The sequence below is a fragment of the Asparagus officinalis genome, chromosome 1 (assembly GCF_001876935.1).
Source record: "Asparagus officinalis chromosome 1, Aspof.V1, whole genome shotgun sequence".
NCBI lineage: Eukaryota > Viridiplantae > Streptophyta > Magnoliopsida > Asparagales > Asparagaceae > Asparagus > Asparagus officinalis.
In genome coordinates, this window is record NC_033794.1 from 12660010 (window position 1) to 12683770 (window position 23761).

Consider the following 23761-nt stretch of genomic DNA (forward strand, 5'->3'; position numbering starts at 1 on the left):
ATTTGATCGTGGCCCCGTTTCCTGTCCGTTAGGGTTTTCGCCTTTCGAGGGCAGTCGTGGCCACGTGGACAACTCCGCCCTTCTAAATCAGCCGTTTTCCTCCATTGGGAGTTACCGTGCTTTCAAATCTTGAAAGGGAACATCCAAGGAAAGAATTCCCGCTTCCTCTCGCAATGGCTCCGAAATCCAAGAGGTGTAAAGTGAGGGGTGCAGGCCCCGGACGTTACTCCGACCGTCTCTCTGCCGGCATGCCTGCTGGTGCTCTGGAGTCGTGCCCAGGTACGTTGATGGATTCGTTGGGCGATCCCTTGCAGGTGGATCCGCCTTCTCATTGGAGGAGATAGGCGAATTGAATGTATATGTCGTGATATGAACGACTCTAGTGGATCCGCCTTCTCATTAGAGGAGATAGGCGCATTGAATGTATATGTCGTGATATGAACGACTCTAGTGGATCCGCCTTCTCATTGGAGGAGATAGGCGAATTGAATGTATATGTCGTGATATGAACGACTCTAGTGGATCCGCCTTCTCATTAGAGGAGATAGGCGCATTGAATGTATATGTCGTGATATGAACGACTCTAGTGGATCCGCCTTCTCATTAGAGGAGATAGGCGCATTGAATGTATATGTCGTGATATGAACGACTCTAGTGGATCCGCCTTCTCATTAGAGGAGATAGGCGCATTGAATGTATATGTCGTGATATGAACGACTCTAGTGGATCCGCCTTCTCATTAGAGGAGATAGGCGCATTGAATGTATATGTCGTGATATGAACGACTCTAGTGGATCCGCCTTCTCATTAGAGGAGATAGGCGCATTGAATGTATATGTCGTGATATGAACGACTCTAGTGGATCCGCCTTCTCATTAGGGGAGACAGGCGAATTGAATGTATATGTCGTGATATGAACGACTCTAGTGGATCCGCCTTCTCATTAGGGGAGACAGGCGAATTGAATGTATATGTCGTGATATGAACGACTCTAGTGGATCCGCCTTCTCATTAGGGGAGACAGGCGAATTGAATGTATATGTCGTGATATGAACGACTCTAGTGGATCCGCCTTCTCATTAGGGGAGACAGGCGAATTGAATGTATATGTCGTGATATGAACGACTCTAGTGGATCCGCCTTCTCATTAGGGGAGACAGGCGAATTGAATGTATATGTCGTGATATGAACGACTCTAGTGGATCCGCCTTCTCATTAGGGGAGACAGGCGAATTGAATCCCACAAGAGGCTTTCGCCAGAGCGGGCAAAGTAGGAACAGTTTAGCCTCGTGTACTAGTTGGAGGTTTTGAGGGCCAGTTTAGACTCATGCACTCTTGGGAGTTTGTGAAGGAGCACTATGGGTAGTACTTCTTCAGGTACTTGCCGTTGATGGGCATCATGATCTTATCACCGTTCGGTTTGACGAGGCGATAGGCACCGTTTGAGTAGACTGTCTCTACCACGAATGGTCCTTCCCATTTGGACTGGAATTTCCCCTTCTTCTTGGAAGTGAGGATCATTGGTCTACGGACGGATAGGACGAGCTCTCCTTCTTTGAAGGCTCGGCGCTTGACTTTCTTGTCGAAACTCTTGGCCATCCGAGCTTGGTAAAACTCAATGTGCTGCTGAGCTTCCAGTCGCTTGTCGTCCAGTGCTTCGAGCTCTGCGAGTCGAAGTTGGTGATTTTCCTCAGTCGTCATCCCTGTCGCTAGGGCGACGCGCAGGGATGGAATCTGAATTTCTAATGGCAATACAGCTTCACAGCCGTATACCAACGAGTAAGGCGTGGTGCCAGTCGGTGTACGAACCGTCGTGCGATATGCCCACAGGCTCTCGCCTAGCTTTTCATTCCAGTCGCGCTTGCTAGTGGAAGTCAACTTGGTCAGGATCTTGATGATCGTCTTGTTGAAAGCTTCGGCCAGACCATTCGCTGAAGGGTTGTAGGCCGTGGACGAGAGGTTCTGTATTCGGAATTTGTCGCAGAACCTGGTGAAGGCGTGGCTAACGAATTGCGTGCCATTGTCGTGAATGATACGCCGGGGTACGCCGTATCGGTAGATGACATGGTGCTTGATGAATTTGATCACGTCGCTAGTCTTGACTTCTCTTAAGGGGATGGCTTCTGCCCATTTAGAGAAATAGTCGGTGATCGCGAGGATGAAGCGATGGCCTTTCGCCGATGGTGGAGAAATTGGCCCAACTATGTCCATCCCCCATGCCTCGAAGGGCCAAGATGCCCTCGTCGGATGTAGATCCTCAGGAGGCTGGTGTATGTAGTTGGCGTGGATCTGGCATTCGTAACATCGCTTAGCATAAGCGACTGCATCAGTAACCATCCCAGGCCAGAAGTAGCCCATCCTTCGTAAGCGATCCCAAAGCTTGGGTCCGGGCTGATGAGCTCCGCACGCGCCGTCATGTGCTTCGCGTACGGCTTCTTGCGCCTCCGCTTTTGAAAGACAGCGAAGTAGCAAGCCGTCGTATGACCTGCGATACAATGTTTTAGTGGTTGAATCGTAGTAGAACCGTGAGGCACGTCGTCGGACCGACTCTCGTTCCTTCGAATCCTCAGGCAACATGCCGTATAGGACATAATCGATGATCGGGAGACGCCAGTCTTCCTGATCTGGCTGACCCGAGGCTTGATGAGCGGCGTTCGCCTCTGGGACGTCTCTGGGTCGAAAGAGTTTTCGGCTGGCGACAGCGACCCTTTGGGTCGTTCCAGGAGGCTGGGCTAAGTTAGCTGCCAAGGATGCGAGAGCATCCGCATGGGTGTTCTTTGAACGGAGCACGTGCTCAATACGGAAGCTCTCGAATGACTCCACTAGTCTGACTGCCGCGCGGTGGAGTGGGATAAGATCTTCATTCCTGACTTCATATTCGCCAGTCATTTGTTTGACAATGAGTTGCGAGTCGCCATAAGCCTCCAGATGCTTTATCCCGAGCTCTTTGGCTAACTCGAGCCCTATGAGCAACGCGTTGTACTCAACTACGTTGTTGGTACATGGTTCCGTCAAGGAAAAGGCCCGGGGTAGCACGTGACCACTCGGGGAAGTGAGGGCCACCCCCACTCCTGCAGAAATAGAGCCGCTCACGGATGCGCGAGACGCGCCGTCGAAGAACATCTGCCACACCTCCGGCGACGAAGTCATGTTGGCTTCGGGAGGTTCATCCGGCAGATCTTCGAAAAGATCGGCTTTCACCCCCAGCCCCCCCCCCCCCTGCAGAAATAGAGCCGCTCACGGATGCGCGAGACGCGCCGTCGAAGAACATCTGCCACACCTCCGGCGACGAAGTCCTGTTGGCTTCGGGAGGTTCATCCGGCAGAACGCTGCGGGTTGTGTCATGAAGACCCGAATGGGATTCATCCGGGAGATGACATGGATGGTTTGGCCAACCAAGTAGTGCCGCATCTTTTGGATAGCGAACACCAAGGCTAGGCATTCCTTCTCGACCATTGGGTACCGTTGCTCGGCGCCCTGCAGGGTTCTGCTCAGGTAGTAGATGCCCTGCTCGTGGCCTGCATCATCGTTCTGAGCCAAGAGGGCACCCAGAGAATGTTCCATAGCCCGTATGTATATGAGGAATGGCCTTCCTGAGATTGGCGCCGCAAGGACAGGCGGATTTGAGAGATAAGCTTTGATCTCCTCAAAAGCCTTTTGGCATGGCTCATCCCAGACGAAGGAGGTACCTTTCTTCATCAGCTTAGAGAAGGGTTGGCACTTGCCCGAGAGATTCGAGATGAATCTTCGGATATAAGCCAGTCGTCCTTGAAGGCCTCTCAGCTCTTTAAGATTTCGGGGTGGTTGGAGCTCTTGAATAGCTCGCACCTTGTCTGGATCAATTCGGATCCCTTTCGTCGTGACGACGAAACCGAGGAATTTACCGCTAGACATTCCCAAGAATGACTTGGTAGGATTCATCTTGAGCTGATGAGTCCTCATGAGTTCGAACATAGCCTTCAAGTCTTGGAGGTGATCCTCCTTATGGCGACTCTTCACGACCAAGTCGTCCACATAGCATTCGACCGTCTTTCGCAAATGATCTCGAAAGATCATGCTCATGGCTCGTTGGTAGGTTGCGCCAGCGTTCTTGAGTCCGAACGGCATGACGGTATAGCAGTACACCCCCATGGGGGTCCTGAATGCAGTGTGCTTCTCGTCTTCGGGGTGCATTTTGATTTGGTTGTACCCCGAGAAGCCGTCCATGAAGGACATCCTCTCGAATCCGCACGTATTGTCAATGATGACATCCGTGATGGGCAGAGGGAATTCGTCTTTAGGGCACGCGGCGTTGAGGTTCCTAAAGTCGATGCAGATGCGGATCTTGCCGTTCTTCTTCAAGACTGGAACAATATTCGCCACCCAGTCGGGGTGTTGCTCCTCTCTGATGAAGCCGGATTCGATCAGCTTCTTTACTTCAGATTCGATCGCCTCCATGATTTGGGGGCGAAACCGCCTCTGCTGTTGTTTGACTGGCTTGGCGTCAGGGCTGATGTTGAGGCGATGCGTGGCGACCCGCGGATCCAGGCCAGGCATATCCTCGTAATTCCAGGCGAAGACGTCAATGTATTCCCGTACGAGGGCGATGAGATCCTCTTTTTCTTGAGGAGGCAGACTGCCGCTGATGAATATGGGTTTGGGATTCGCCTCAGTACCCATGTTCACCTGGAGGACTTCATCTTCAGTTGGTGGTTCGCGCTGTTCGAAGCGACTGTTCCACTGGGCGCTAACATGGCGATCCCATGTCTCGTCGTAAAGTGGAAGTTGTTCGTCCCTCGCCATTTCGGCGGGGTCTACTGTAGCCATGTTGACCGTCGAGGAGGTCCGGATGGACCCACATCACTTGCCCTGATGGCAGAGTTTGTGGAACCAAACCCTTCTCCCGCTGGTTGTGAGGATCGTCGTTAGTGATCTTCAAAACCGCCTTGGGGATAGGAATTATCCCCGCCGGAGCTTGAACCTCCGGGAGACCCGTCCCAAAGCTCAAAGTGACCATGTTCGCCGTCACTTGCTTTTGGACCTTCTCTTTCTTCAAGACCCCCGCGTCGTAGAGGGCCTGGAGTTTGTCCTTGAGGACGTAGCACTTGGTTGTGTGATGCCCAAGGAATCTGTGATATGCACAGTAACTTGGGTCACCGGTTTTGTCCGCCTCCTCAGGCTTCGCGGCTTCTGGTAACTTAATTCGCCCACTCTTGAGTAGAGTGTCGAGAGTCGCCACTACCTGGTCTTCTTTGAAATCATATTGCCGCTGGGGGCGTGGTTCAAATTGCCTGGGTTTCGGCTTTTGAACGAACTTTGGCGCCGCGGCAGAGTCTACGGCCATAGCCTCTTTTCCCTTCGATCGAGGAGGGTTCTTTGGCGCCGCTGGTTCTGCTGCTCCCTTTTTGGACTGTGGCTCTTCGGCCTCCAGCCTCTTGATCATATTTTCAACTTGCTCGCCTTGGCGAACAAGTTCCTTCCAAGTCCGGGTTTCAACTGCCCCTATTTTGGACAGGATGTGGATTGACAGATTGTTGCGGCACATCTCAATCAGTGTCGCCTCGGAAACTTGGTCCCGACAGTGGACTGATCGATTTCGAAATCTCTTTACGAAGTCGTTAACTGACTCCGACTTACGCTGCTTCTCAGCGAGGAGAGTGGCCATTGACACTTCCGTGTCGTCGTCGAAGAAGCGGGCGAGGAAGAGCTTTTCGACGTCGGCCCATGCCTTGATGGAGCCAGGCTCCAGTTTGCGGAACCACTCAAAGGCCACCCCCTTGAGGGTACCTATGAATAGTCGGGTGAGAATGGCGTCGTTCCCGGTGAGGAATCCGGTCTGCGCCATGAAGTAATAGATATGTTGCGAGGGTGACCCCTTGCCATCGAACTGCACCAAACTGATTGGTTTGAACTTCGCCGGGTATGGGACCGTGTCCCATTCGATAGGGTAGGGACGTACCACCCCCAGCTTGTTCATGTTTTGCTGAAGCTTCAGCGCGTTCAGTTGGTCCTGGAACTCGTCGAATCTTTTGTCACGGGTGCTATCCGCGGTGTGCGACGTTCCTATCGATGTTTTGGAGGAGTAATCGGATTGTCGATCATCCTCCGTCTCAGCCGCTGGACGGTGAGGTGGTACCCATTCTTTATCCCTAGTCTGCCGGGGCAAGGGACGTTGGGTTCCCTTCTTTTTCTTCTTGCTCAGCAGTTGCTCCATCATCTCTCTTAGAGAGTCGATGGTCGCCTGCTGTGCCTCCAACTTTTGAGCCATTGTCTGCTCGTGGTTGGTATCGGTCATGTGCGCCCTCGCCTGCGCGTCTTGACTTGAGCGCGAGGTCTGGGATGTGGCCGCCGCCGAATGAACCTCATCTTCGCCGCAGGAGGGAGGTATTAGGGTGGAATAGTCAAACCCAATACTTACCCCCCGGCGACTACGGGTTCGCTGGAATATGCCTTCCTGCCGGCGTCGGGCAGACCGGGTGTTAGGTCTTAAGACGGAGTCCGAGTCTGGCGAGTCGGAGAGTACCGCCTTCCCTTTATCCGTCATGTTGACTGTGGCGGATGAGAGTTCCAGGTCGTCAGCAGCGCGTCTCTTCTGGTGACGGCGCCTTCGACGGGAGGGCCTCGGTCGAGAGGCCTGTTGAGAAAGCCTCTCAAATACCGAAGGTTTCGCCGTTCCAACGCATTGGCAGTCGGCGAGGACCGTGTGGATGAGTCTCTCGCAATGACACTGAGGATTCGCCTCGTGAATAGTGCGTTTGCGAGTCAAGAATTCTCTGAGGTCTTCTACGGGTGGTTGGTGACAACCCCCGGCCTCAGAAGAGTCGCTCTGGTGAGCTGACGAGAGATTTTTGGGCGCTCTCTCTGGCGCGTGTTGGGTGGAACGCCTTGGTGTTGGAGTCAGGCGATCTCGCCTTGACTGGCGAGTCTTCGCGTTTGAGCGAATTCCAGTACGTGGGCGAGTTTCGACCCCGTGTTTAGAAGAGCGGGTTCGGGAGGAACCGCCTATTTCCTTTCCTTTACGTTTATCCGCCAAATGATTATGGCGAGGCTCGCCAGCCTTCGAGGATTCACCTACTTGGGTAAGCTCGTATGCTCGGTGTGGTTTGTTCGCATCAGGGATATGACCTGAGAAGTGAAGTCCTCCTGAGCGGATGGCTCTGCTGTCCTCGGTTGATGCTCCTGATTTGGAGGGCCTTCCGAGGTCGGGCAGCTTGCCTTCCTGTCTAGCGTTTCTCGAGCCTGTGTGATGGTTCAGGCCATTATGAGAAATGGAGGTTTGGACCCCCTGTCTGACGGGTGTTTGCCGTCGCTGTTGGTTAGTTCTCCCAGCGGGGAGAACGTCACCGTGGGTTGTGGCATTGCGGTTTGTGCCAGAGTGAACCGGCGCTTCCTCCGAGGTAGGTGTCTGTGTGGACCGCTTGGCGATCCATCTGGCAGACCCTTGCCTCTTGCGCTCGATCTCTGGCTTGGCCTTGATCGATCGCGAGGGAGTGGGCTCCTCCGATGAGACTCGGTTGGAACCCTCGGGTGCGGAGGCTTTGACCGTCTGAGGTCGGCCTCGGCGCACAGCTCTGTGGCGTTTGCGGGACGCATTGCCACCCGAGGAGGAGGAGGACAAGTATTCTTCGTACTTGGCCTGGTCGAACTCGATTTCGAGGGACTCTACTGTCGTCCCGATAGTAACCTCATCAAATTGAGCCACCACCATTTCACTCGATGAAACAGCTGCTCCCACTGTGGTCGCCATCTTCTGTAGGGTGAAAATTTGATTCTTCCGAAGAAAGGAGTTTCGTTTGTATTTATAAGAAAGCTTATTACAAACTAACAAATCAAATGTTTACAACAGAAGCAGAGGGAAGGCCCTCTTTGTTTTTGTGTGGGGACTTTAGGTGGCTATAGGACGCTTCGCTCGATGGTCGGGTCGAGTCTGCTTCCCTTGGACCGTTTGAATGAGGTTGCTGGAGAGCTTCAGTTCGCAGTAGAAGCTCGGGGCAATGGAGTTCGGGTCTGCTTGGTTCGTCGGCGATCGGAGCCCGGAACTAGGCAGCAGTGCTGTAATGCAAGGATTTGCTAACAGCTTGGTCTCAACTCTTTTTTCTCCAAGTTTTGCGACCTCTCTTCCATCGTGCTGGAAGGGGTTTTTAAATGAAAGAAGGACAGCTTGACTTCTCCTTGAATTGTGGGATGTGACCACATCCTCTTCAGAGACGTCTCGCCGTTCCTCGATACCATGAACGGTCATTCCAGGGATTGTGTTCTATGTCCTGTCACCTACGATGGGAAGGCCCATTCTTGTATGTGAGGCAACAAACGACTGCTATCCGAGTGGATTTGACCAGCATTAATGAACCGCATTTATGAGTTCGCAGATCGATGAAGTGTCTGTCCGATCACTTGTACTGTGCGTGACCGCCCGGCGTGCTTTGAGCACGATGCTTTCTCCTTTCCGGCCAGGAGAGGCGGTGAAGTAGGTACACAGTACTCGAGTGGGTCTAGCCAGCTTGCCGAGTGCCGGCGGATCCAGCTCTTGGCTCAGACATCCGAGGTGAGTCGCATTTATGAATGCTCAGGTTGACTCGACACCTGTCCAGTCCCTTCGCGCTGTGCGCACTGCGAGCGGCCGTTTGACGGTCCTGGGGTACTGTGCTCTCTCTCCCTTCGGGTCGAGAGAGATGGGAAGGTCCATCTCAGCACGTGGGGTAGTGGATACCCAGCTGTACTGACGGTCTTGGGGTTTGCTGGCGGATTCGACTCTGGACTCGGGCAGGCGAGTTGAGTGAAAGGCGAACTTCCGCCATCCTAATCGATCTTAACTCGTGCTGGCGAGCCGACCGTAAGGCGAACTTAGAATCGAGCATGTGCGATGTCCATGCGATTTAGGCCCGTGCCAGAGAACCGGGCGTGCGAGCTCTTTTCACAGGCGAATTTCCTGTGAGCCTATAGAGGTATTTTTTTACCGTCTACAACGACGCAGTAAGATTCTAAATTAAATACATGAATGAGCCTTATTTATACTGAATGCTAATTTTCCAGTTCTTTACAGATGGAAGAAGCGGTGTTGGATAGACTTCAGAAAGAAGCATATGACAAAAAATATGGCCTCGTGTCAGTGTTCTTTTGTGCAAGTATTTTAGTTCATGTTAAATCTAATAGCAATTCATGTTAAGTCCAATTTGATTCATGTTAAGTCTAAATTCAGTTCATGTTAAGTCTAATAATAGTTCATGTTAGGTCTAATTTCATGTTAAGTCTAATTTGTTTCATGTTAAGTCTAATTTTAGTTTACGTTAAGTCTAAATTCAGTTCATGTTAAGTCTAATAACAGTTCATGTTAAGTCTAATTGTATGTCAAGTCCAACTTGATTCGTGTTAAGTCTAATTTCAGTTCATGTTAAGTCTAATAATAGTTCATATTACGTTTAATTTTATGTTAAGTCCAACTTCATTCAGTCAACCACCACGGTCGACCGCGAGCCTCTGAAAAACAATCTGGGTCTCTAGAGTCCATGCGGTCGACCGTGGCGGGGGGCAGACACATAGCTTATACAGGTTTTGAAAGTTGTTTTCTGATTTTGAAACCCTGTTTAAAAATATCAAACAAATTCAGAAAAATATAAAACTTTGGAAAATAATTGTAGACATGATAATACACATGCTACAAAAACTGGTTTTTAAAAAGCATCTCCCAAATGAGAAATCTCCTCATTTTACAAAATAGTCCAAAACATGTAAATGAAAAATCACTTGTTTTTGACACTGGACATAAACCATGTTTTGAAACTCTATAAACTGATTTTATAGACTTAAAGAAAGATATAAACTATTGTTATGAAGTCTATAAATAATAAATATAATATTTTCACAAATACAATAGAATATGAAACATATGAGTACGTATATGAATATATATTTGTTTCATATCTATGAAATTAAACCAAAACAACTTATCCACATAGAAAACGAACATGTATAAATAATTTTTGGAATTTGTTTGTAAAAACTTTGTTTGTGGATAAAACCAAAAACCAAGATGTATATATATATAACTCTATATACCCAAGCTTGTGATCTTCAACAAAGCTCTATCTTGGTACACTTACGGATGAAGCTTGAACTTGGATCTTCAACGTGAATTGCAAGGCTTCACTCCACTATTCCGCCAACCTCCATTGGATATGATCGTGAATGCTTGATTCCATCCATTCTCCAACGCGTTGTTTGTCTATAATAAATAAGAAAACACAAATACTAGACAAACAACATTAGTGATAAATTGTTTGTTAAACATCATCAAAACAAAGAGGCCAACAGAGGGGGCAGGGGTTTGAAACGGAAGAAGTGAAAAAATCAGAGATGAAGATGGAGGACGCGAGCGGGCGGTGAGGGAGAGGGCCACGGGGGTTGAGGGATGAGGAGGCGTGGGCATTCTTCGGTTTCTCAGCGGTTGAGAAACGGATTTGAAGAGCCAGAGGGGCACGAGGGTTGGAGCGGCATAGCAAAGGACATGTTATAATTAAGCTTTTAAAGCTTTTTCTAGATAGAAATAGAAATAAGTGGGGTCAAGTTCTGGTCAAAAGACTTTGTTAAGTTAATTAATATAATTTCATTTGAGAATATAATATAATACCCATAAATAGATAGGAATATAGGATAAAGTTATAATTAAGCATATTGAAAGGGGTAAAATTGTCATGTAAAAGTTTTGACACTTATTTTCTCTTTTAGAAGTAGTATAGATTATTATATCTTATCTTAATTTTAGTGGTGTCCTAAATAGTACTTCAAATAAGAGAAAGTATCAAGTTGGAGTCTCTTGTTCTCATTCCACTCCATCATCCATCTAATATTTCAACAAATATTTTTCAATCATCTTGTTACTTCCAATCGCTTGTGTTATATCATTGAAATTACCAATTTTTAATCCCACCCAGAAAGTGACACGTGTCTCAATTAACTGTACACTAACTCAGAACCTTATCTCATGAAGATCGACTCAAAAGGTATCCTCACTCGAACTCTCTTGTGAAGATTGACTCAAGAGACATCCTCACACAAAACGACCAAGTCGAAAGGTGTCCTCACTCGGCCTCTCTCGAAGAGCTGACACGAAAGGCGCTCCTTCTCGAACCTAGTAACGAAAGCCAATCACTATCGCATTAAATGAACAGTCAGAGCTATCATTACATCTCCGTCAGAGTTATAATGACTCATCGAACCACCGTAGCACTACAACTCTGTGTCACCATCGCATAAAATACAAGGATGACTTAGATCACCCGCTACCGACACCTGTAAAGTATTAGCTGACAAAGCTGACTGTGGACTCGACCAAAGTTACGCAAATGCCTATGTCAGTTCGGTATTAATAGGCACGTTCTCAATTGCCCAAAGGTATGCAATTTTGGGCACCCTATGGTACCGTTTGGCAAATGGTTAAGTGAGGGGTTAAGGAGACTTAACCCTTAGCCTGCCAAACACAAAAAAACTATACAGGGGTTAAAGTGAGTTAACCCTTCATAATTTGCTAAACATAAAAAATATAGAAGGGTTAAGCTAACCCCTCTAGAGGGGTTAAAATGAGTTAACCCCTCAAAATGATGGGTTTATTAATGCCCCTATTTAGAAGGATTAAGAGTTAATCCTTCTAATTATAAAGAAAATAGTCAAAATCATTGTTATTCCCATTCTAATTATAAAGAAAATAGTCAAAATCATTGTTATTCCCAAACACTAAAACTGATCACAATGGCTAAAATAAAACTTTAGTCAAAATCATTGTTATTCCCAAACACTAAAACTGATCACAATGGCTAAAATAAAACTTATTTAACGAGTTAATAATTTAGTCATTCAGATTATCGAATGGGCTAAGTACATTAATTCTTCTCTTTAACCCCTCTTAGTTAACCATTTGCCAAACAGTGCCTATAAGACTTAAAACTTATTCTATTTTCCTCTATTTCAGTTCGTTACTGACCTGACCGTCGTAGGGGTCACCGGAGAACCCAACTCTGAATCTTCTAACGTGTTGCATGTGTGCAGAATTATCTTTTTTGCTCAACAATCAGCTATTAAAAGAGAATAATGGATCCTAAGCTCTCCATAACTTGTTCTAAATCTCACCGCTTAACTTCTGACATCAACAGCTTGACTATGGGATTCTAGTGGAAGTACATATATTTCATCTGCTCCATCCAAACATTTTCCAATTCTCTTAACATTAATCTCTAATAGGCACTCAATGGTCAAGTTCTAAACAAAAAATAATGAGATTATGTTGGTGCATTGCAATTTCGAAGATCAAGTTGCGGACATCCTGACTAAAAACGTTGAAGTTTGATGCATTTATCAAGTTTAAGCATATGAAGAGAATGATGACTTTTCAGAATCTAGATTAAAGGGAGGATGTTAAAGCTTGATGCATTTATCAAGTTTAAGCATATGAAGGGAATGATGACTTTTCAGAATCTAGATTAAAGGGAGGATGTTAAAGCTAATCCTAGTTCTAGGAGGATTTTGAGTTGACATCTTTTGAAGTCTGTTATTCAAATTGGTTAGGAGTTGGATTAGGAATCAGTTCACCTCTAGGATTTGTTTACGTTATTCTTAGTAGTTATTGTGATATTTGAACTCTAGTTATGTAATTAGTCAATTAAGCCTATAAGTAGGCATCATATGCAACCGTGTTTTTTACAAGGAAAAAGATAGAGAGCATGAAATAAAGTTTTAGTTTGTTTCTATATTGAGATTGTTAATATGTGAGTATAGTCTCCCATTTGATAGTGTTGTGCGCGGCGGAAGTTAAAACCAAATCGATGTGCTTGTTGCGCGCAGCAGAAATTTTGGCAGCGCTTGTTGCGCGCAGCAGAAATTTTGGCAGCACTTCGGCAGCACAACAAGAGAGTCAGATCGCAATAAGAATTCCCGTCTCACCAAGGAGACAAGAATTTGAAGCGGATATCTCAACCAAGTGAGATATCGGCTCTTCCTCTCATCAGTTCAACGGAATTCGCACGAAGCCGCACAAACCAAAAACCCTCCTTCGCTGCTCTCTGTCGGCTTTCCCTATTTGCACGAAGCCGCCGCCAGCGAAAAGAACCCAACCAATTTGCCTGCCTCCTTGCGCGCTTACCTAGGAAAAAAATAATGTGGCTATTTATAGCCTGATGAAGACATTCGTGGGCCTTGGGTGCGTGAAACAATTCGGCTTCGCTTCGTTCACGTGAAACAATTCACGTGCCTGGGCCCCACACTCACAGTGCTTCGAGAGACCAAATCAAACAAACACCGAGAGAAAGCCAAACAATGCAAAATAACAATACACACTCGAACAACCAATTTTAACGTGGTTCGGCAAGTTGTCTACGTCCACGGGGCAAGAAGGGGATGAGGTTTTCACTAATAGAGAAGAAGAGTACAAACTGAGATTACAAATCACTCGAACTCACCAATTAATCTCACCAACAAATCTCTAATTCTCTCCAAACAAAACCCTAACCAATAGCTCAGAAAATACCTCTTTTCTGTGCTCCAAATATCCCCAATTCGTTGCTCCATTCTCTCTTCCAATCGTTCAATATATATAGAAATCATGTTACCAAAACAAATTAGGAAACATATTAGGAACATGCTATCCAACAGATAGGATAAGAAAAAGTGATAAATTTAAATAGGAGTTAGGACAAATATCTAATAACTATAACTTTTGAATTGAAATTGCTTTCTAACGTATGTTTAAACCCTTGGTGGAAGATCCTACATATGTTTGATAACCATGTGTTGAATGCATAGTCTGGTTAAGCCACGGAAATTCCAAATATATAAGAGGCACAACAAGAATTTTATTGATCACAATCACATCCGTCAACATCTTCAAACCTACTGTAGTTTTGGTCATCCATCTTCCCTCTTATGAGGCTGAACCTAGGGCTGTCCATCCGGGCCGGCCCGGCCCGGCCCGGCCCGGAAAACCGGGCCCGGGCCGGGCAAAACCCAAGCCCGGACCCGGGCCCGGGTGGTCCGGGCCGGCCCGGTTTGTTTTTTTTTTTAATTTTGTTTTTTTTTATTTTTTTAAATTTTAACAAAACCATAAATTATAAATTATTATAAAAAATGTCATAAATTTTATTAATAACTTGAAATGAAATGACATAAATTACAAGTACAAAAAATGATAAAAATAACTTCTTTATTAATAATCGGTAAATCCTTTACAAGTATAAATTTATTTCGAAATTCGTCGCATCACAATAGATGAGTACATCCCAACTAGGTTGGCACCTACTCACCCATATCACTATCATTTGCAACTTTTTTCGAAATAATTTAATTCAAATTTAAAGCTAAGAAATAAAAATTACAATTTTATGAATATTATCTAATCATTATATCTATCTGCTAGTCCCAACTCTTCAAATTTATCTTCAATCATAGCAATCCGTTCGATGCCTTGTGTTCGCTTCTCGTATCTCCACCAATCCTGTAAGCACATCACCGCTTGTACAGTATACGGATCTAAGCATGTCCTGTGGTCGTCGATCAAACGTCCTGCTGTGCTGAAAGCGGATTCCGAGGCTACAGTCGAAACCTGCACTGATAGTAAGTCACGAACCATGGTGGAAAGTATAGGATATGAAACTGATCCATATACTTTCCACCATTGCAAAATATCTAAAGCATTTCCTTGACATCTAACTAAAGAAGCAGAAAAATATTCATCTATTTCAGAAACATCTAATCCTGATGAAGTTCCAGATCCACCAGTTAGTTCAGCTACCATTGCATACCTATCAAAACTTACACTTTTACCTCGACCTGTGCTCGAAGCTGAAGGTGCCGAAGCTGAAGACTGTTGTGTAGCTACACCATATCTAGCTGCATACTCATCATATAAGGTTTGAAAATAATTTCTAATAGCTAAATAATGAGTAGTAGCAGTAAGGGTGGATCCATCATCTAAGTCTATAATCTGTCCACCATACAATGATTGTAACAAACTTCGAAGGCCAATTTCCTTCAAGCATGGATCAATAAGAACACCAATACCAAAAATATGAGGAATAGGCCTAAAATACTTATTAAATTTACTCTCCATTTCAAAAATTATACTTCCAAAAATATCATCCATACGATATTTTGTAAAATTTTTTTGAATATTTAAAATTTGTAAAGCAGCTAAAGTAATAGTTGGATAATAACAACCAGATAATAACATAGTAGCATCATAAAAAACTTGTAACATCTCATTTAATTTACATATAACTGTCCATTCATCTTCAGTTATTCCATAAGCACTACCAGAGCTAGAACTAGAAGCATAAAAATTTATAAAATCATTTATAATTTCTTTATATTCTATTGCTACAGATAACATTGCATAGGTGGAATTCCACCTATGGTCAACATCTTTTGGAATTAGTCTAGGCTTATAATTTTTTCTTTTACAACATTGTTTCCATCTTTTAATTCTCATTTCAGAAGCATTATGCATATTAGTAACTGTTCTAACTTTTTCTATCATGGGTTTAATTTCAGAAAATGCACTTTGAACAATTAAATTTAAAATATGACAGATACATCTAACATGAAAAAGCTCACCATGACATGGCAATGACAAAGTTATTTTCAGAAAATCAACAGCTACATTATTATTACTTGCATTATCTAGTGAAAGAGTAAATATTCTTTGATCAATTTCTAGTTTCATAAGTTCTTCAACAATTAAATTTGCAACATTAATACCAGTGTGTGACTCTTCAATTGCAATAAAAGAAACAACTCTTTTAAACATTTTCCAACTTTCATCAATCCAGTGTGCTGTTATACATAAATAACCAGTTTGCACTCTAGATGACCAAATATCAGAAGTTAAAGAAAATTTGCAGTTTAAATTTTTAAAATAAGAAATTATTTTTCCCTGTTCCTCAACATAATATTTTAAAATATCACGTTGACAGGTTTGACGAGAAAATTTTGTAAATGCAGGATAAAAACCATCTCTAAATAAATCTTCAAATTCATCATCTTCTACTAATTTAAAAGGAAGGTTTTTAAGAACAATAAACCTGATTACGCATTTCCGGGCTCGGGCAGCGTCATAATTCCAACTGCCGAGGGTACCTGAAGAGGATGATTGGGAAAGCATAGACTGCCGGATATCACCTTGTAGATTTTGGCCTTTGTTGTGTTTTTCAATATGCCGTTTGAGATGGTTGGTGCCGCTCTTATGATGAGCTTTGAATATCTGGCCGCACAACGCACATTTCGCATTCTGAGAGATGATCCTACCGTGTTCATCCTTGGTGACGTCTATCTTCTCAAAAAAATTCCATACATCAGACCTCGGCCTTTTTGGAGCTCTTGGTGCCGTAGATTCGTCGCCACCAGATTCAGGATTAACACCGGTAGGATGAGGAGTTGTTGTAGGAGGACTCATCTCTGGATCGGTAGGAGTTGCATGTTGCTCTTCATAATCAGACCCAGAAGCCATTTGTTGGAAGTATTAGAAAATACAAAAGATTATAGGATAGTATATTAGTATGAGATAGTATAAGATTGTATAAGAGAGTAGTAGAGAGAGAAATAGATGAGTTTTGTTGTGAGAAAATGAATTGAAACCCCCCCTCTATTTATAGAAGCAGCCCCCTAGGTAAATGACCAAAAAACCCTCGAAAAATAGCCGTTTTTTGACCGTTTTAAGGGGCAAAACGGTCAAAAGACCAAATCTGGCCGTTAGGCCAGATTTGGCCCGGGCCGGGCTGGGCAACGGTCACCTTTGTGACCGTTATGGCCGGGCCGGGCCGGGTCGGGCCTAAGAGTTAATCCTTCTAATTATAAAGAAAATAGTCAAAATCATTGTTATTCCCAAACACTAAAACTGATCACAATGGCTAAAATAAAACTTATTTAACGAGTTAATAATTTAGTCATTCAGATTATCGAATGGGCTAAGTACATTAATTCTTCTCTTTAACCCCTCTTAGTTAACCATTTGCCAAACAGTGCCTATAAGACTTAAAACTTATTCTATTTTCCTCTATTTCAGTTCGTTACTGACCTGACCGTCGTAGGGGTCACCGGAGAACCCAACTCTGAATCTTCTAACGTGTTGCATGTGTGCAGAATTATCTTTTTTGCTCAACAATCAGCTATTAAAAGAGAATAATGGATCCTAAGCTCTCCATAACTTGTTCTAAATCTCACCGCTTAACTTCTGACATCAACAGCTTGACTATGGGATTCTAGTGGAAGTACATATATTTCATCTGCTCCATCCAAACATTTTCCAATTCTCTTAACATTAATCTCTAATAGGCACTCAATGGTCAAGTTCTAAACAAAAAATAATGAGATTATGTTGGTGCATTGCAATTTCGAAGATCAAGTTGCGGACATCCTGACTAAAAACGTTGAAGTTTGATGCATTTATCAAGTTTAAGCATATGAAGAGAATGATGACTTTTCAGAATCTAGATTAAAGGGAGGATGTTAAAGCTTGATGCATTTATCAAGTTTAAGCATATGAAGGGAATGATGACTTTTCAGAATCTAGATTAAAGGGAGGATGTTAAAGCTAATCCTAGTTCTAGGAGGATTTTGAGTTGACATCTTTTGAAGTCTGTTATTCAAATTGGTTAGGAGTTGGATTAGGAATCAGTTCACCTCTAGGATTTGTTTACGTTATTCTTAGTAGTTATTGTGATATTTGAACTCTAGTTATGTAATTAGTCAATTAAGCCTATAAGTAGGCATCATATGCAACCGTGTTTTTTACAAGGAAAAAGATAGAGAGCATGAAATAAAGTTTTAGTTTGTTTCTATATTGAGATTGTTAATATGTGAGTATAGTCTCCCATTTGATAGTGTTGTGCGCGGCGGAAGTTAAAACCAAATCGATGTGCTTGTTGCGCGCAGCAGAAATTTTGGCAGCGCTTGTTGCGCGCAGCAGAAATTTTGGCAGCACTTCGGCAGCACAACAAGAGAGTCAGATCGCAATAAGAATTCCCGTCTCACCAAGGAGACAAGAATTTGAAGCGGATATCTCAACCAAGTGAGATATCGGCTCTTCCTCTCATCAGTTCAACGGAATTCGCACGAAGCCGCACAAACCAAAAACCCTCCTTCGCTGCTCTCTGTCGGCTTTCCCTATTTGCACGAAGCCGCCGCCAGCGAAAAGAACCCAACCAATTTGCCTGCCTCCTTGCGCGCTTACCTAGGAAAAAAATAATGTGGCTATTTATAGCCTGATGAAGACATTCGTGGGCCTTGGGTGCGTGAAACAATTCGGCTTCGCTTCGTTCACGTGAAACAATTCACGTGCCTGGGCCCCACACTCACAGTGCTTCGAGAGACCAAATCAAACAAACACCGAGAGAAAGCCAAACAATGCAAAATAACAATACACACTCGAACAACCAATTTTAACGTGGTTCGGCAAGTTGTCTACGTCCACGGGGCAAGAAGGGGATGAGGTTTTCACTAATAGAGAAGAAGAGTACAAACTGAGATTACAAATCACTCGAACTCACCAATTAATCTCACCAACAAATCTCTAATTCTCTCCGAATAAAACCCTAACCAATAGCTCAGAAAATACCTCTTTTCTGTGCTCCAAATATCCCCAATTCGTTGCTCCATTCTCTCTTCCAATCGTTCAATATATATAGAAATCATGTTACCAAAACAAATTAGGAAACATATTAGGAACATGCTATCCAACAGATAGGATAAGAAAAAGTGATAAATTTAAATAGGAGTTAGGACAAATATCTAATAACTATAACTTTTGAATTGAAATTGCTTTCTAACGTATGTTTAAACCCTTGGTGGAAGATCCTACATATGTTTGATAACCATGTGTTGAATGCATAGTCTGGTTAAGCCACGGAAATTCCAAATATATAAGAGGCATCCTACATATGTTTGATAACCATGTGTTGAATGCATAGTCTGGTTAAGCCACGGAAATTCCAAATATATAAGAGGCACAACAAGAATTTTATTGATCACAATCACATCCGTCAACATCTTCAAACCTACTGTAGTTTTGGTCATCCATCTTCCCTCTTATGAGGCTGAACCTAGGGCTGTCCATCCGGGCCGGCCCGGCCCGGCCCGGCCCGGAAAACCGGGCCCGGGCCGGGCAAAACCCAAGCCCGGACCCGGGCCCGGGTGGTCCGGGCCGGCCCGGTTTGTTTTTTTTTTTAATTTTGTTTTTTTTTATTTTTTTAAATTTTAACAAAACCATAAATTATAAATTATTATAAAAAATGTCATAAATTTTATTAATAACTTGAAATGAAATGACATAAATTACAAGTACAAAAAATGATAAAAATAACTTCTTTATTAATAATCGGTAAATCCTTTACAAGTATAAATTTATTTCGAAATTCGTCGCATCACAATAGATGAGTACATCCCAACTAGGTTGGCACCTACTCACCCATATCACTATCATTTGCAACTTTTTTCGAAATAATTTAATTCAAATTTAAAGCTAAGAAATAAAAATTACAATTTTATGAATATTATCTAATCATTATATCTATCTGCTAGTCCCAACTCTTCAAATTTATCTTCAATCATAGCAATCCGTTCGATGCCTTGTGTTCGCTTCTCGTATCTCCACCAATCCTGTAAGCACATCACCGCTTGTACAGTATACGGATCTAAGCATGTCCTGTGGTCGTCGATCAAACGTCCTGCTGTGCTGAAAGCGGATTCCGAGGCTACAGTCGAAACCTGCACTGATAGTAAGTCACGAACCATGGTGGAAAGTATAGGATATGAAACTGATCCATATACTTTCCACCATTGCAAAATATCTAAAGCATTTCCTTGACATCTAACTAAAGAAGCAGAAAAATATTCATCTATTTCAGAAACATCTAATCCTGATGAAGTTCCAGATCCACCAGTTAGTTCAGCTACCATTGCATACCTATCAAAACTTACACTTTTACCTCGACCTGTGCTCGAAGCTGAAGGTGCCGAAGCTGAAGACTGTTGTGTAGCTACACCATATCTAGCTGCATACTCATCATATAAGGTTTGAAAATAATTTCTAATAGCTAAATAATGAGTAGTAGCAGTAAGGGTGGATCCATCATCTAAGTCTATAATCTGTCCACCATACAATGATTGTAACAAACTTCGAAGGCCAATTTCCTTCAAGCATGGATCAATAAGAACACCAATACCAAAAATATGAGGAATAGGCCTAAAATACTTATTAAATTTACTCTCCATTTCAAAAATTATACTTCCAAAAATATCATCCATACGATATTTTGTAAAATTTTTTTGAATATTTAAAATTTGTAAAGCAGCTAAAGTAATAGTTGGATAATAACAACCAGATAATAACATAGTAGCATCATAAAAAACTTGTAACATCTCATTTAATTTACATATAACTGTCCATTCATCTTCAGTTATTCCATAAGCACTACCAGAGCTAGAACTAGAAGCATAAAAATTTATAAAATCATTTATAATTTCTTTATATTCTATTGCTACAGATAACATTGCATAGGTGGAATTCCACCTATGGTCAACATCTTTTGGAATTAGTCTAGGCTTATAATTTTTTCTTTTACAACATTGTTTCCATCTTTTAATTCTCATTTCAGAAGCATTATGCATATTAGTAACTGTTCTAACTTTTTCTATCATGGGTTTAATTTCAGAAAATGCACTTTGAACAATTAAATTTAAAATATGACAGATACATCTAACATGAAAAAGCTCACCATGACATGGCAATGACAAAGTTATTTTCAGAAAATCAACAGCTACATTATTATTACTTGCATTATCTAGTGAAAGAGTAAATATTCTTTGATCAATTTCTAGTTTCATAAGTTCTTCAACAATTAAATTTGCAACATTAATACCAGTGTGTGACTCTTCAATTGCAATAAAAGAAACAACTCTTTTAAACATTTTCCAACTTTCATCAATCCAGTGTGCTGTTATACATAAATAACCAGTTTGCACTCTAGATGACCAAATATCAGAAGTTAAAGAAAATTTGCAGTTTAAATTTTTAAAATAAGAAATTATTTTTCCCTGTTCCTCAACATAATATTTTAAAATATCACGTTGACAGGTTTGACGAGAAAATTTTGTAAATGCAGGATAAAAACCATCTCTAAATAAATCTTCAAATTCATCATCTTCTACTAATTTAAAAGGAAGGTTTTTAAGAACAATAAACCTGATTACGCATTTCCGGGCTCGGGCAGCGTCATAATTCCAACTGCCGAGGGTACCTGAAGAGGATGATTGGGAAAGCATAGACTGCCGGATATCACCTTGTAGATTTTGGCCTTTGTTGTGTTTTTCAATATGCCGTTTGAGATGGTTGGTGCCGCTCTTATGATGAGCTTTGAATATCTGGCCGCACAACGCACATTTCGCATTCTGAGAGATGATCCTACCGTGTTCATCCTTGGTGACGTCTATCTTCTCAAAAAAATTCCATACATCAGACCTCGGCCTTTTTGGAGCTCTTGGTGCCGTAGATTCGTCGCCACCAGATTCAGGATTAACACCGGTAGGATGAGGAGTTGTTGTAGGAGGACTCATCTCTGGATCGGTAGGAGTTGCATGTTGCTCTTCATAATCAGACCCAGAAGCCATTTGTTGGAAGTATTAGAAAATACAAAAGATTATAGGATAGTATATTAGTATGAGATAGTATAAGATTGTATAAGAGAGTAGTAGAGAGAGAAATAGATGAGTTTTGTTGTGAGAAAATGAATTGAAACCCCCCCTCTATTTATAGAAGCAGCCCCCTAGGTAAATGACCAAAAAACCCTCGAAAAATAGCCGTTTTTTGACCGTTTTAAGGGGCAAAACGGCGACCCGGGCCCGGGCCCGGACCCGGATTTTGCCCGGGTTTCCGGGCCCGGGCCCGGGCCTTTTGGACACCCCTAGGCTGAACTCTTTGCCTGCCTCATAGGGCTTCAGTCTCTTCTTAGACTCTTCAAGATGTTCAAATTCTCATATGTGACTCATATTCACTGTTCTAAAAAAAAAAATCTTTGTGCACACTAACTTACGGTCTTTTTGGACACCCCTAGGCTGAACTCTTTGCCTGCCTCATAGGGCTTCAGTCTCTTCTTAGACTCTTCAAGATGTTCAAATTCTCATATGTGACTCATATTCACTGTTCTAAAAAAAAAAATCTTTGTGCACACTAACTTAGCTCATTATGCCTACAGAGATAAATATACCTTATTTTTTGTGATGCCCAGGATAGTCTAAGCTATATATATGTAACAAATTCTTATTGATGCAATGAATTAGAATCTTTAGATTCCTAAAAAAAGAAAAAATCTCAAAAGAATAAAGGGGGAAATGTTTTTCTCCTTTTTAAACATTTTTTATGTTTTATTTATTTTTTTTAAAAACGCATATATTTTTAAATCAGTTGAATATACACCATATATTTACTCAAAACCTTTTATCATTGTCTTTTTTCCTCTCTCTCTCATCTCACTTCTCTCTCTTCCTCTCTTCTGCATAGGGGTGGGTCGGCCCGTTGGGTTTTTCAGCTTTTTTCTAATTTTTTTCATTTCTAAATTTCTAAATTATATTAACTATGTATTCGTATCCATTAAATTATATTTAAATTTTTTTTCCTATTTTACTCCTTAACGAAAATGATACACACCTAAAAAGTTAAGCATCACACAGAGAAACATCGCAAATCTACTCCTCTATACAAATGGGAGAACCCAAGATTTACTATTCATGATACAGTAATACCACAGAAGCATTATTACTGTAGCAAGCATGAAACTGGACATTACAGTTTTTGAAAAATAGTACTGTAGCACACGGGAATATTGTAGCAGAGCGGGACACTGTAGCAATTCAAAAAATCACTGTAGCAGTTAAAAATGGGAATATGTTAGCGGGAAAAAAATATGTCGTGCTTTGCACGGTGATCATACTAGTACAAATATATACATAGTTCGGACTTCGAATGAAGAACTACGTCCACATGAAGTTAATAATTTTCCTTTAGGAGGTGTTAGTCAATTAGGACATTTTCATGCAAAATGGGATAATTATTAAAGTGTAATAATTTTTTACTAGTAGGATATTTTAGTGGGATAAATATGAATAATTTTGTGAAGCGGGATATTTTAATAAAATAACGTGGGATAAATTTTTATAATCATAAAATATATATTTATGCATTTTTTTAAGATATAAATACTATTTATGTATTTTAAACTTACTATTATTGATTGATAATTGCTTACAAGAATGTTTTTTACTATTAAATAACTTTTGGTTAGATTATAAGATATTGACATTTATTATTATAATGATGGTCTAATGATGGTGATAACCATAATAGAAAAGAAGTAAAGAAAAAAATATAAAAATAAATAAATAACAAAATAAATATGAGTTCTAGTTTTTTACCATCTAGTTCCAAGCTAAAACTTAGAATAATTTGAGAGACTGGAACTCTCATTTTTGTATAGAAAAATAAAAAAGTGGAATAATTTTGTACCATTATCCAAATTCTAGTTTTGTTAGAGTTCTACTTGACTACCACTGTAAAATTTTGTTCTAGTTTTAGTTCAATGTGACTAACACCTTAAAAATTTGGACAAAATTTTAAAAGCAACTACTTTGTAATTTTAACCAGCAAAACCGACCTTCTCTAACAAAAAATAGCAAAATCGACCCCTTAATCCTCTCCCACCCCAACTCCTCCCTCCCCCTCTCCACCCCCGACTCCCTCTCCCGTCGCCAC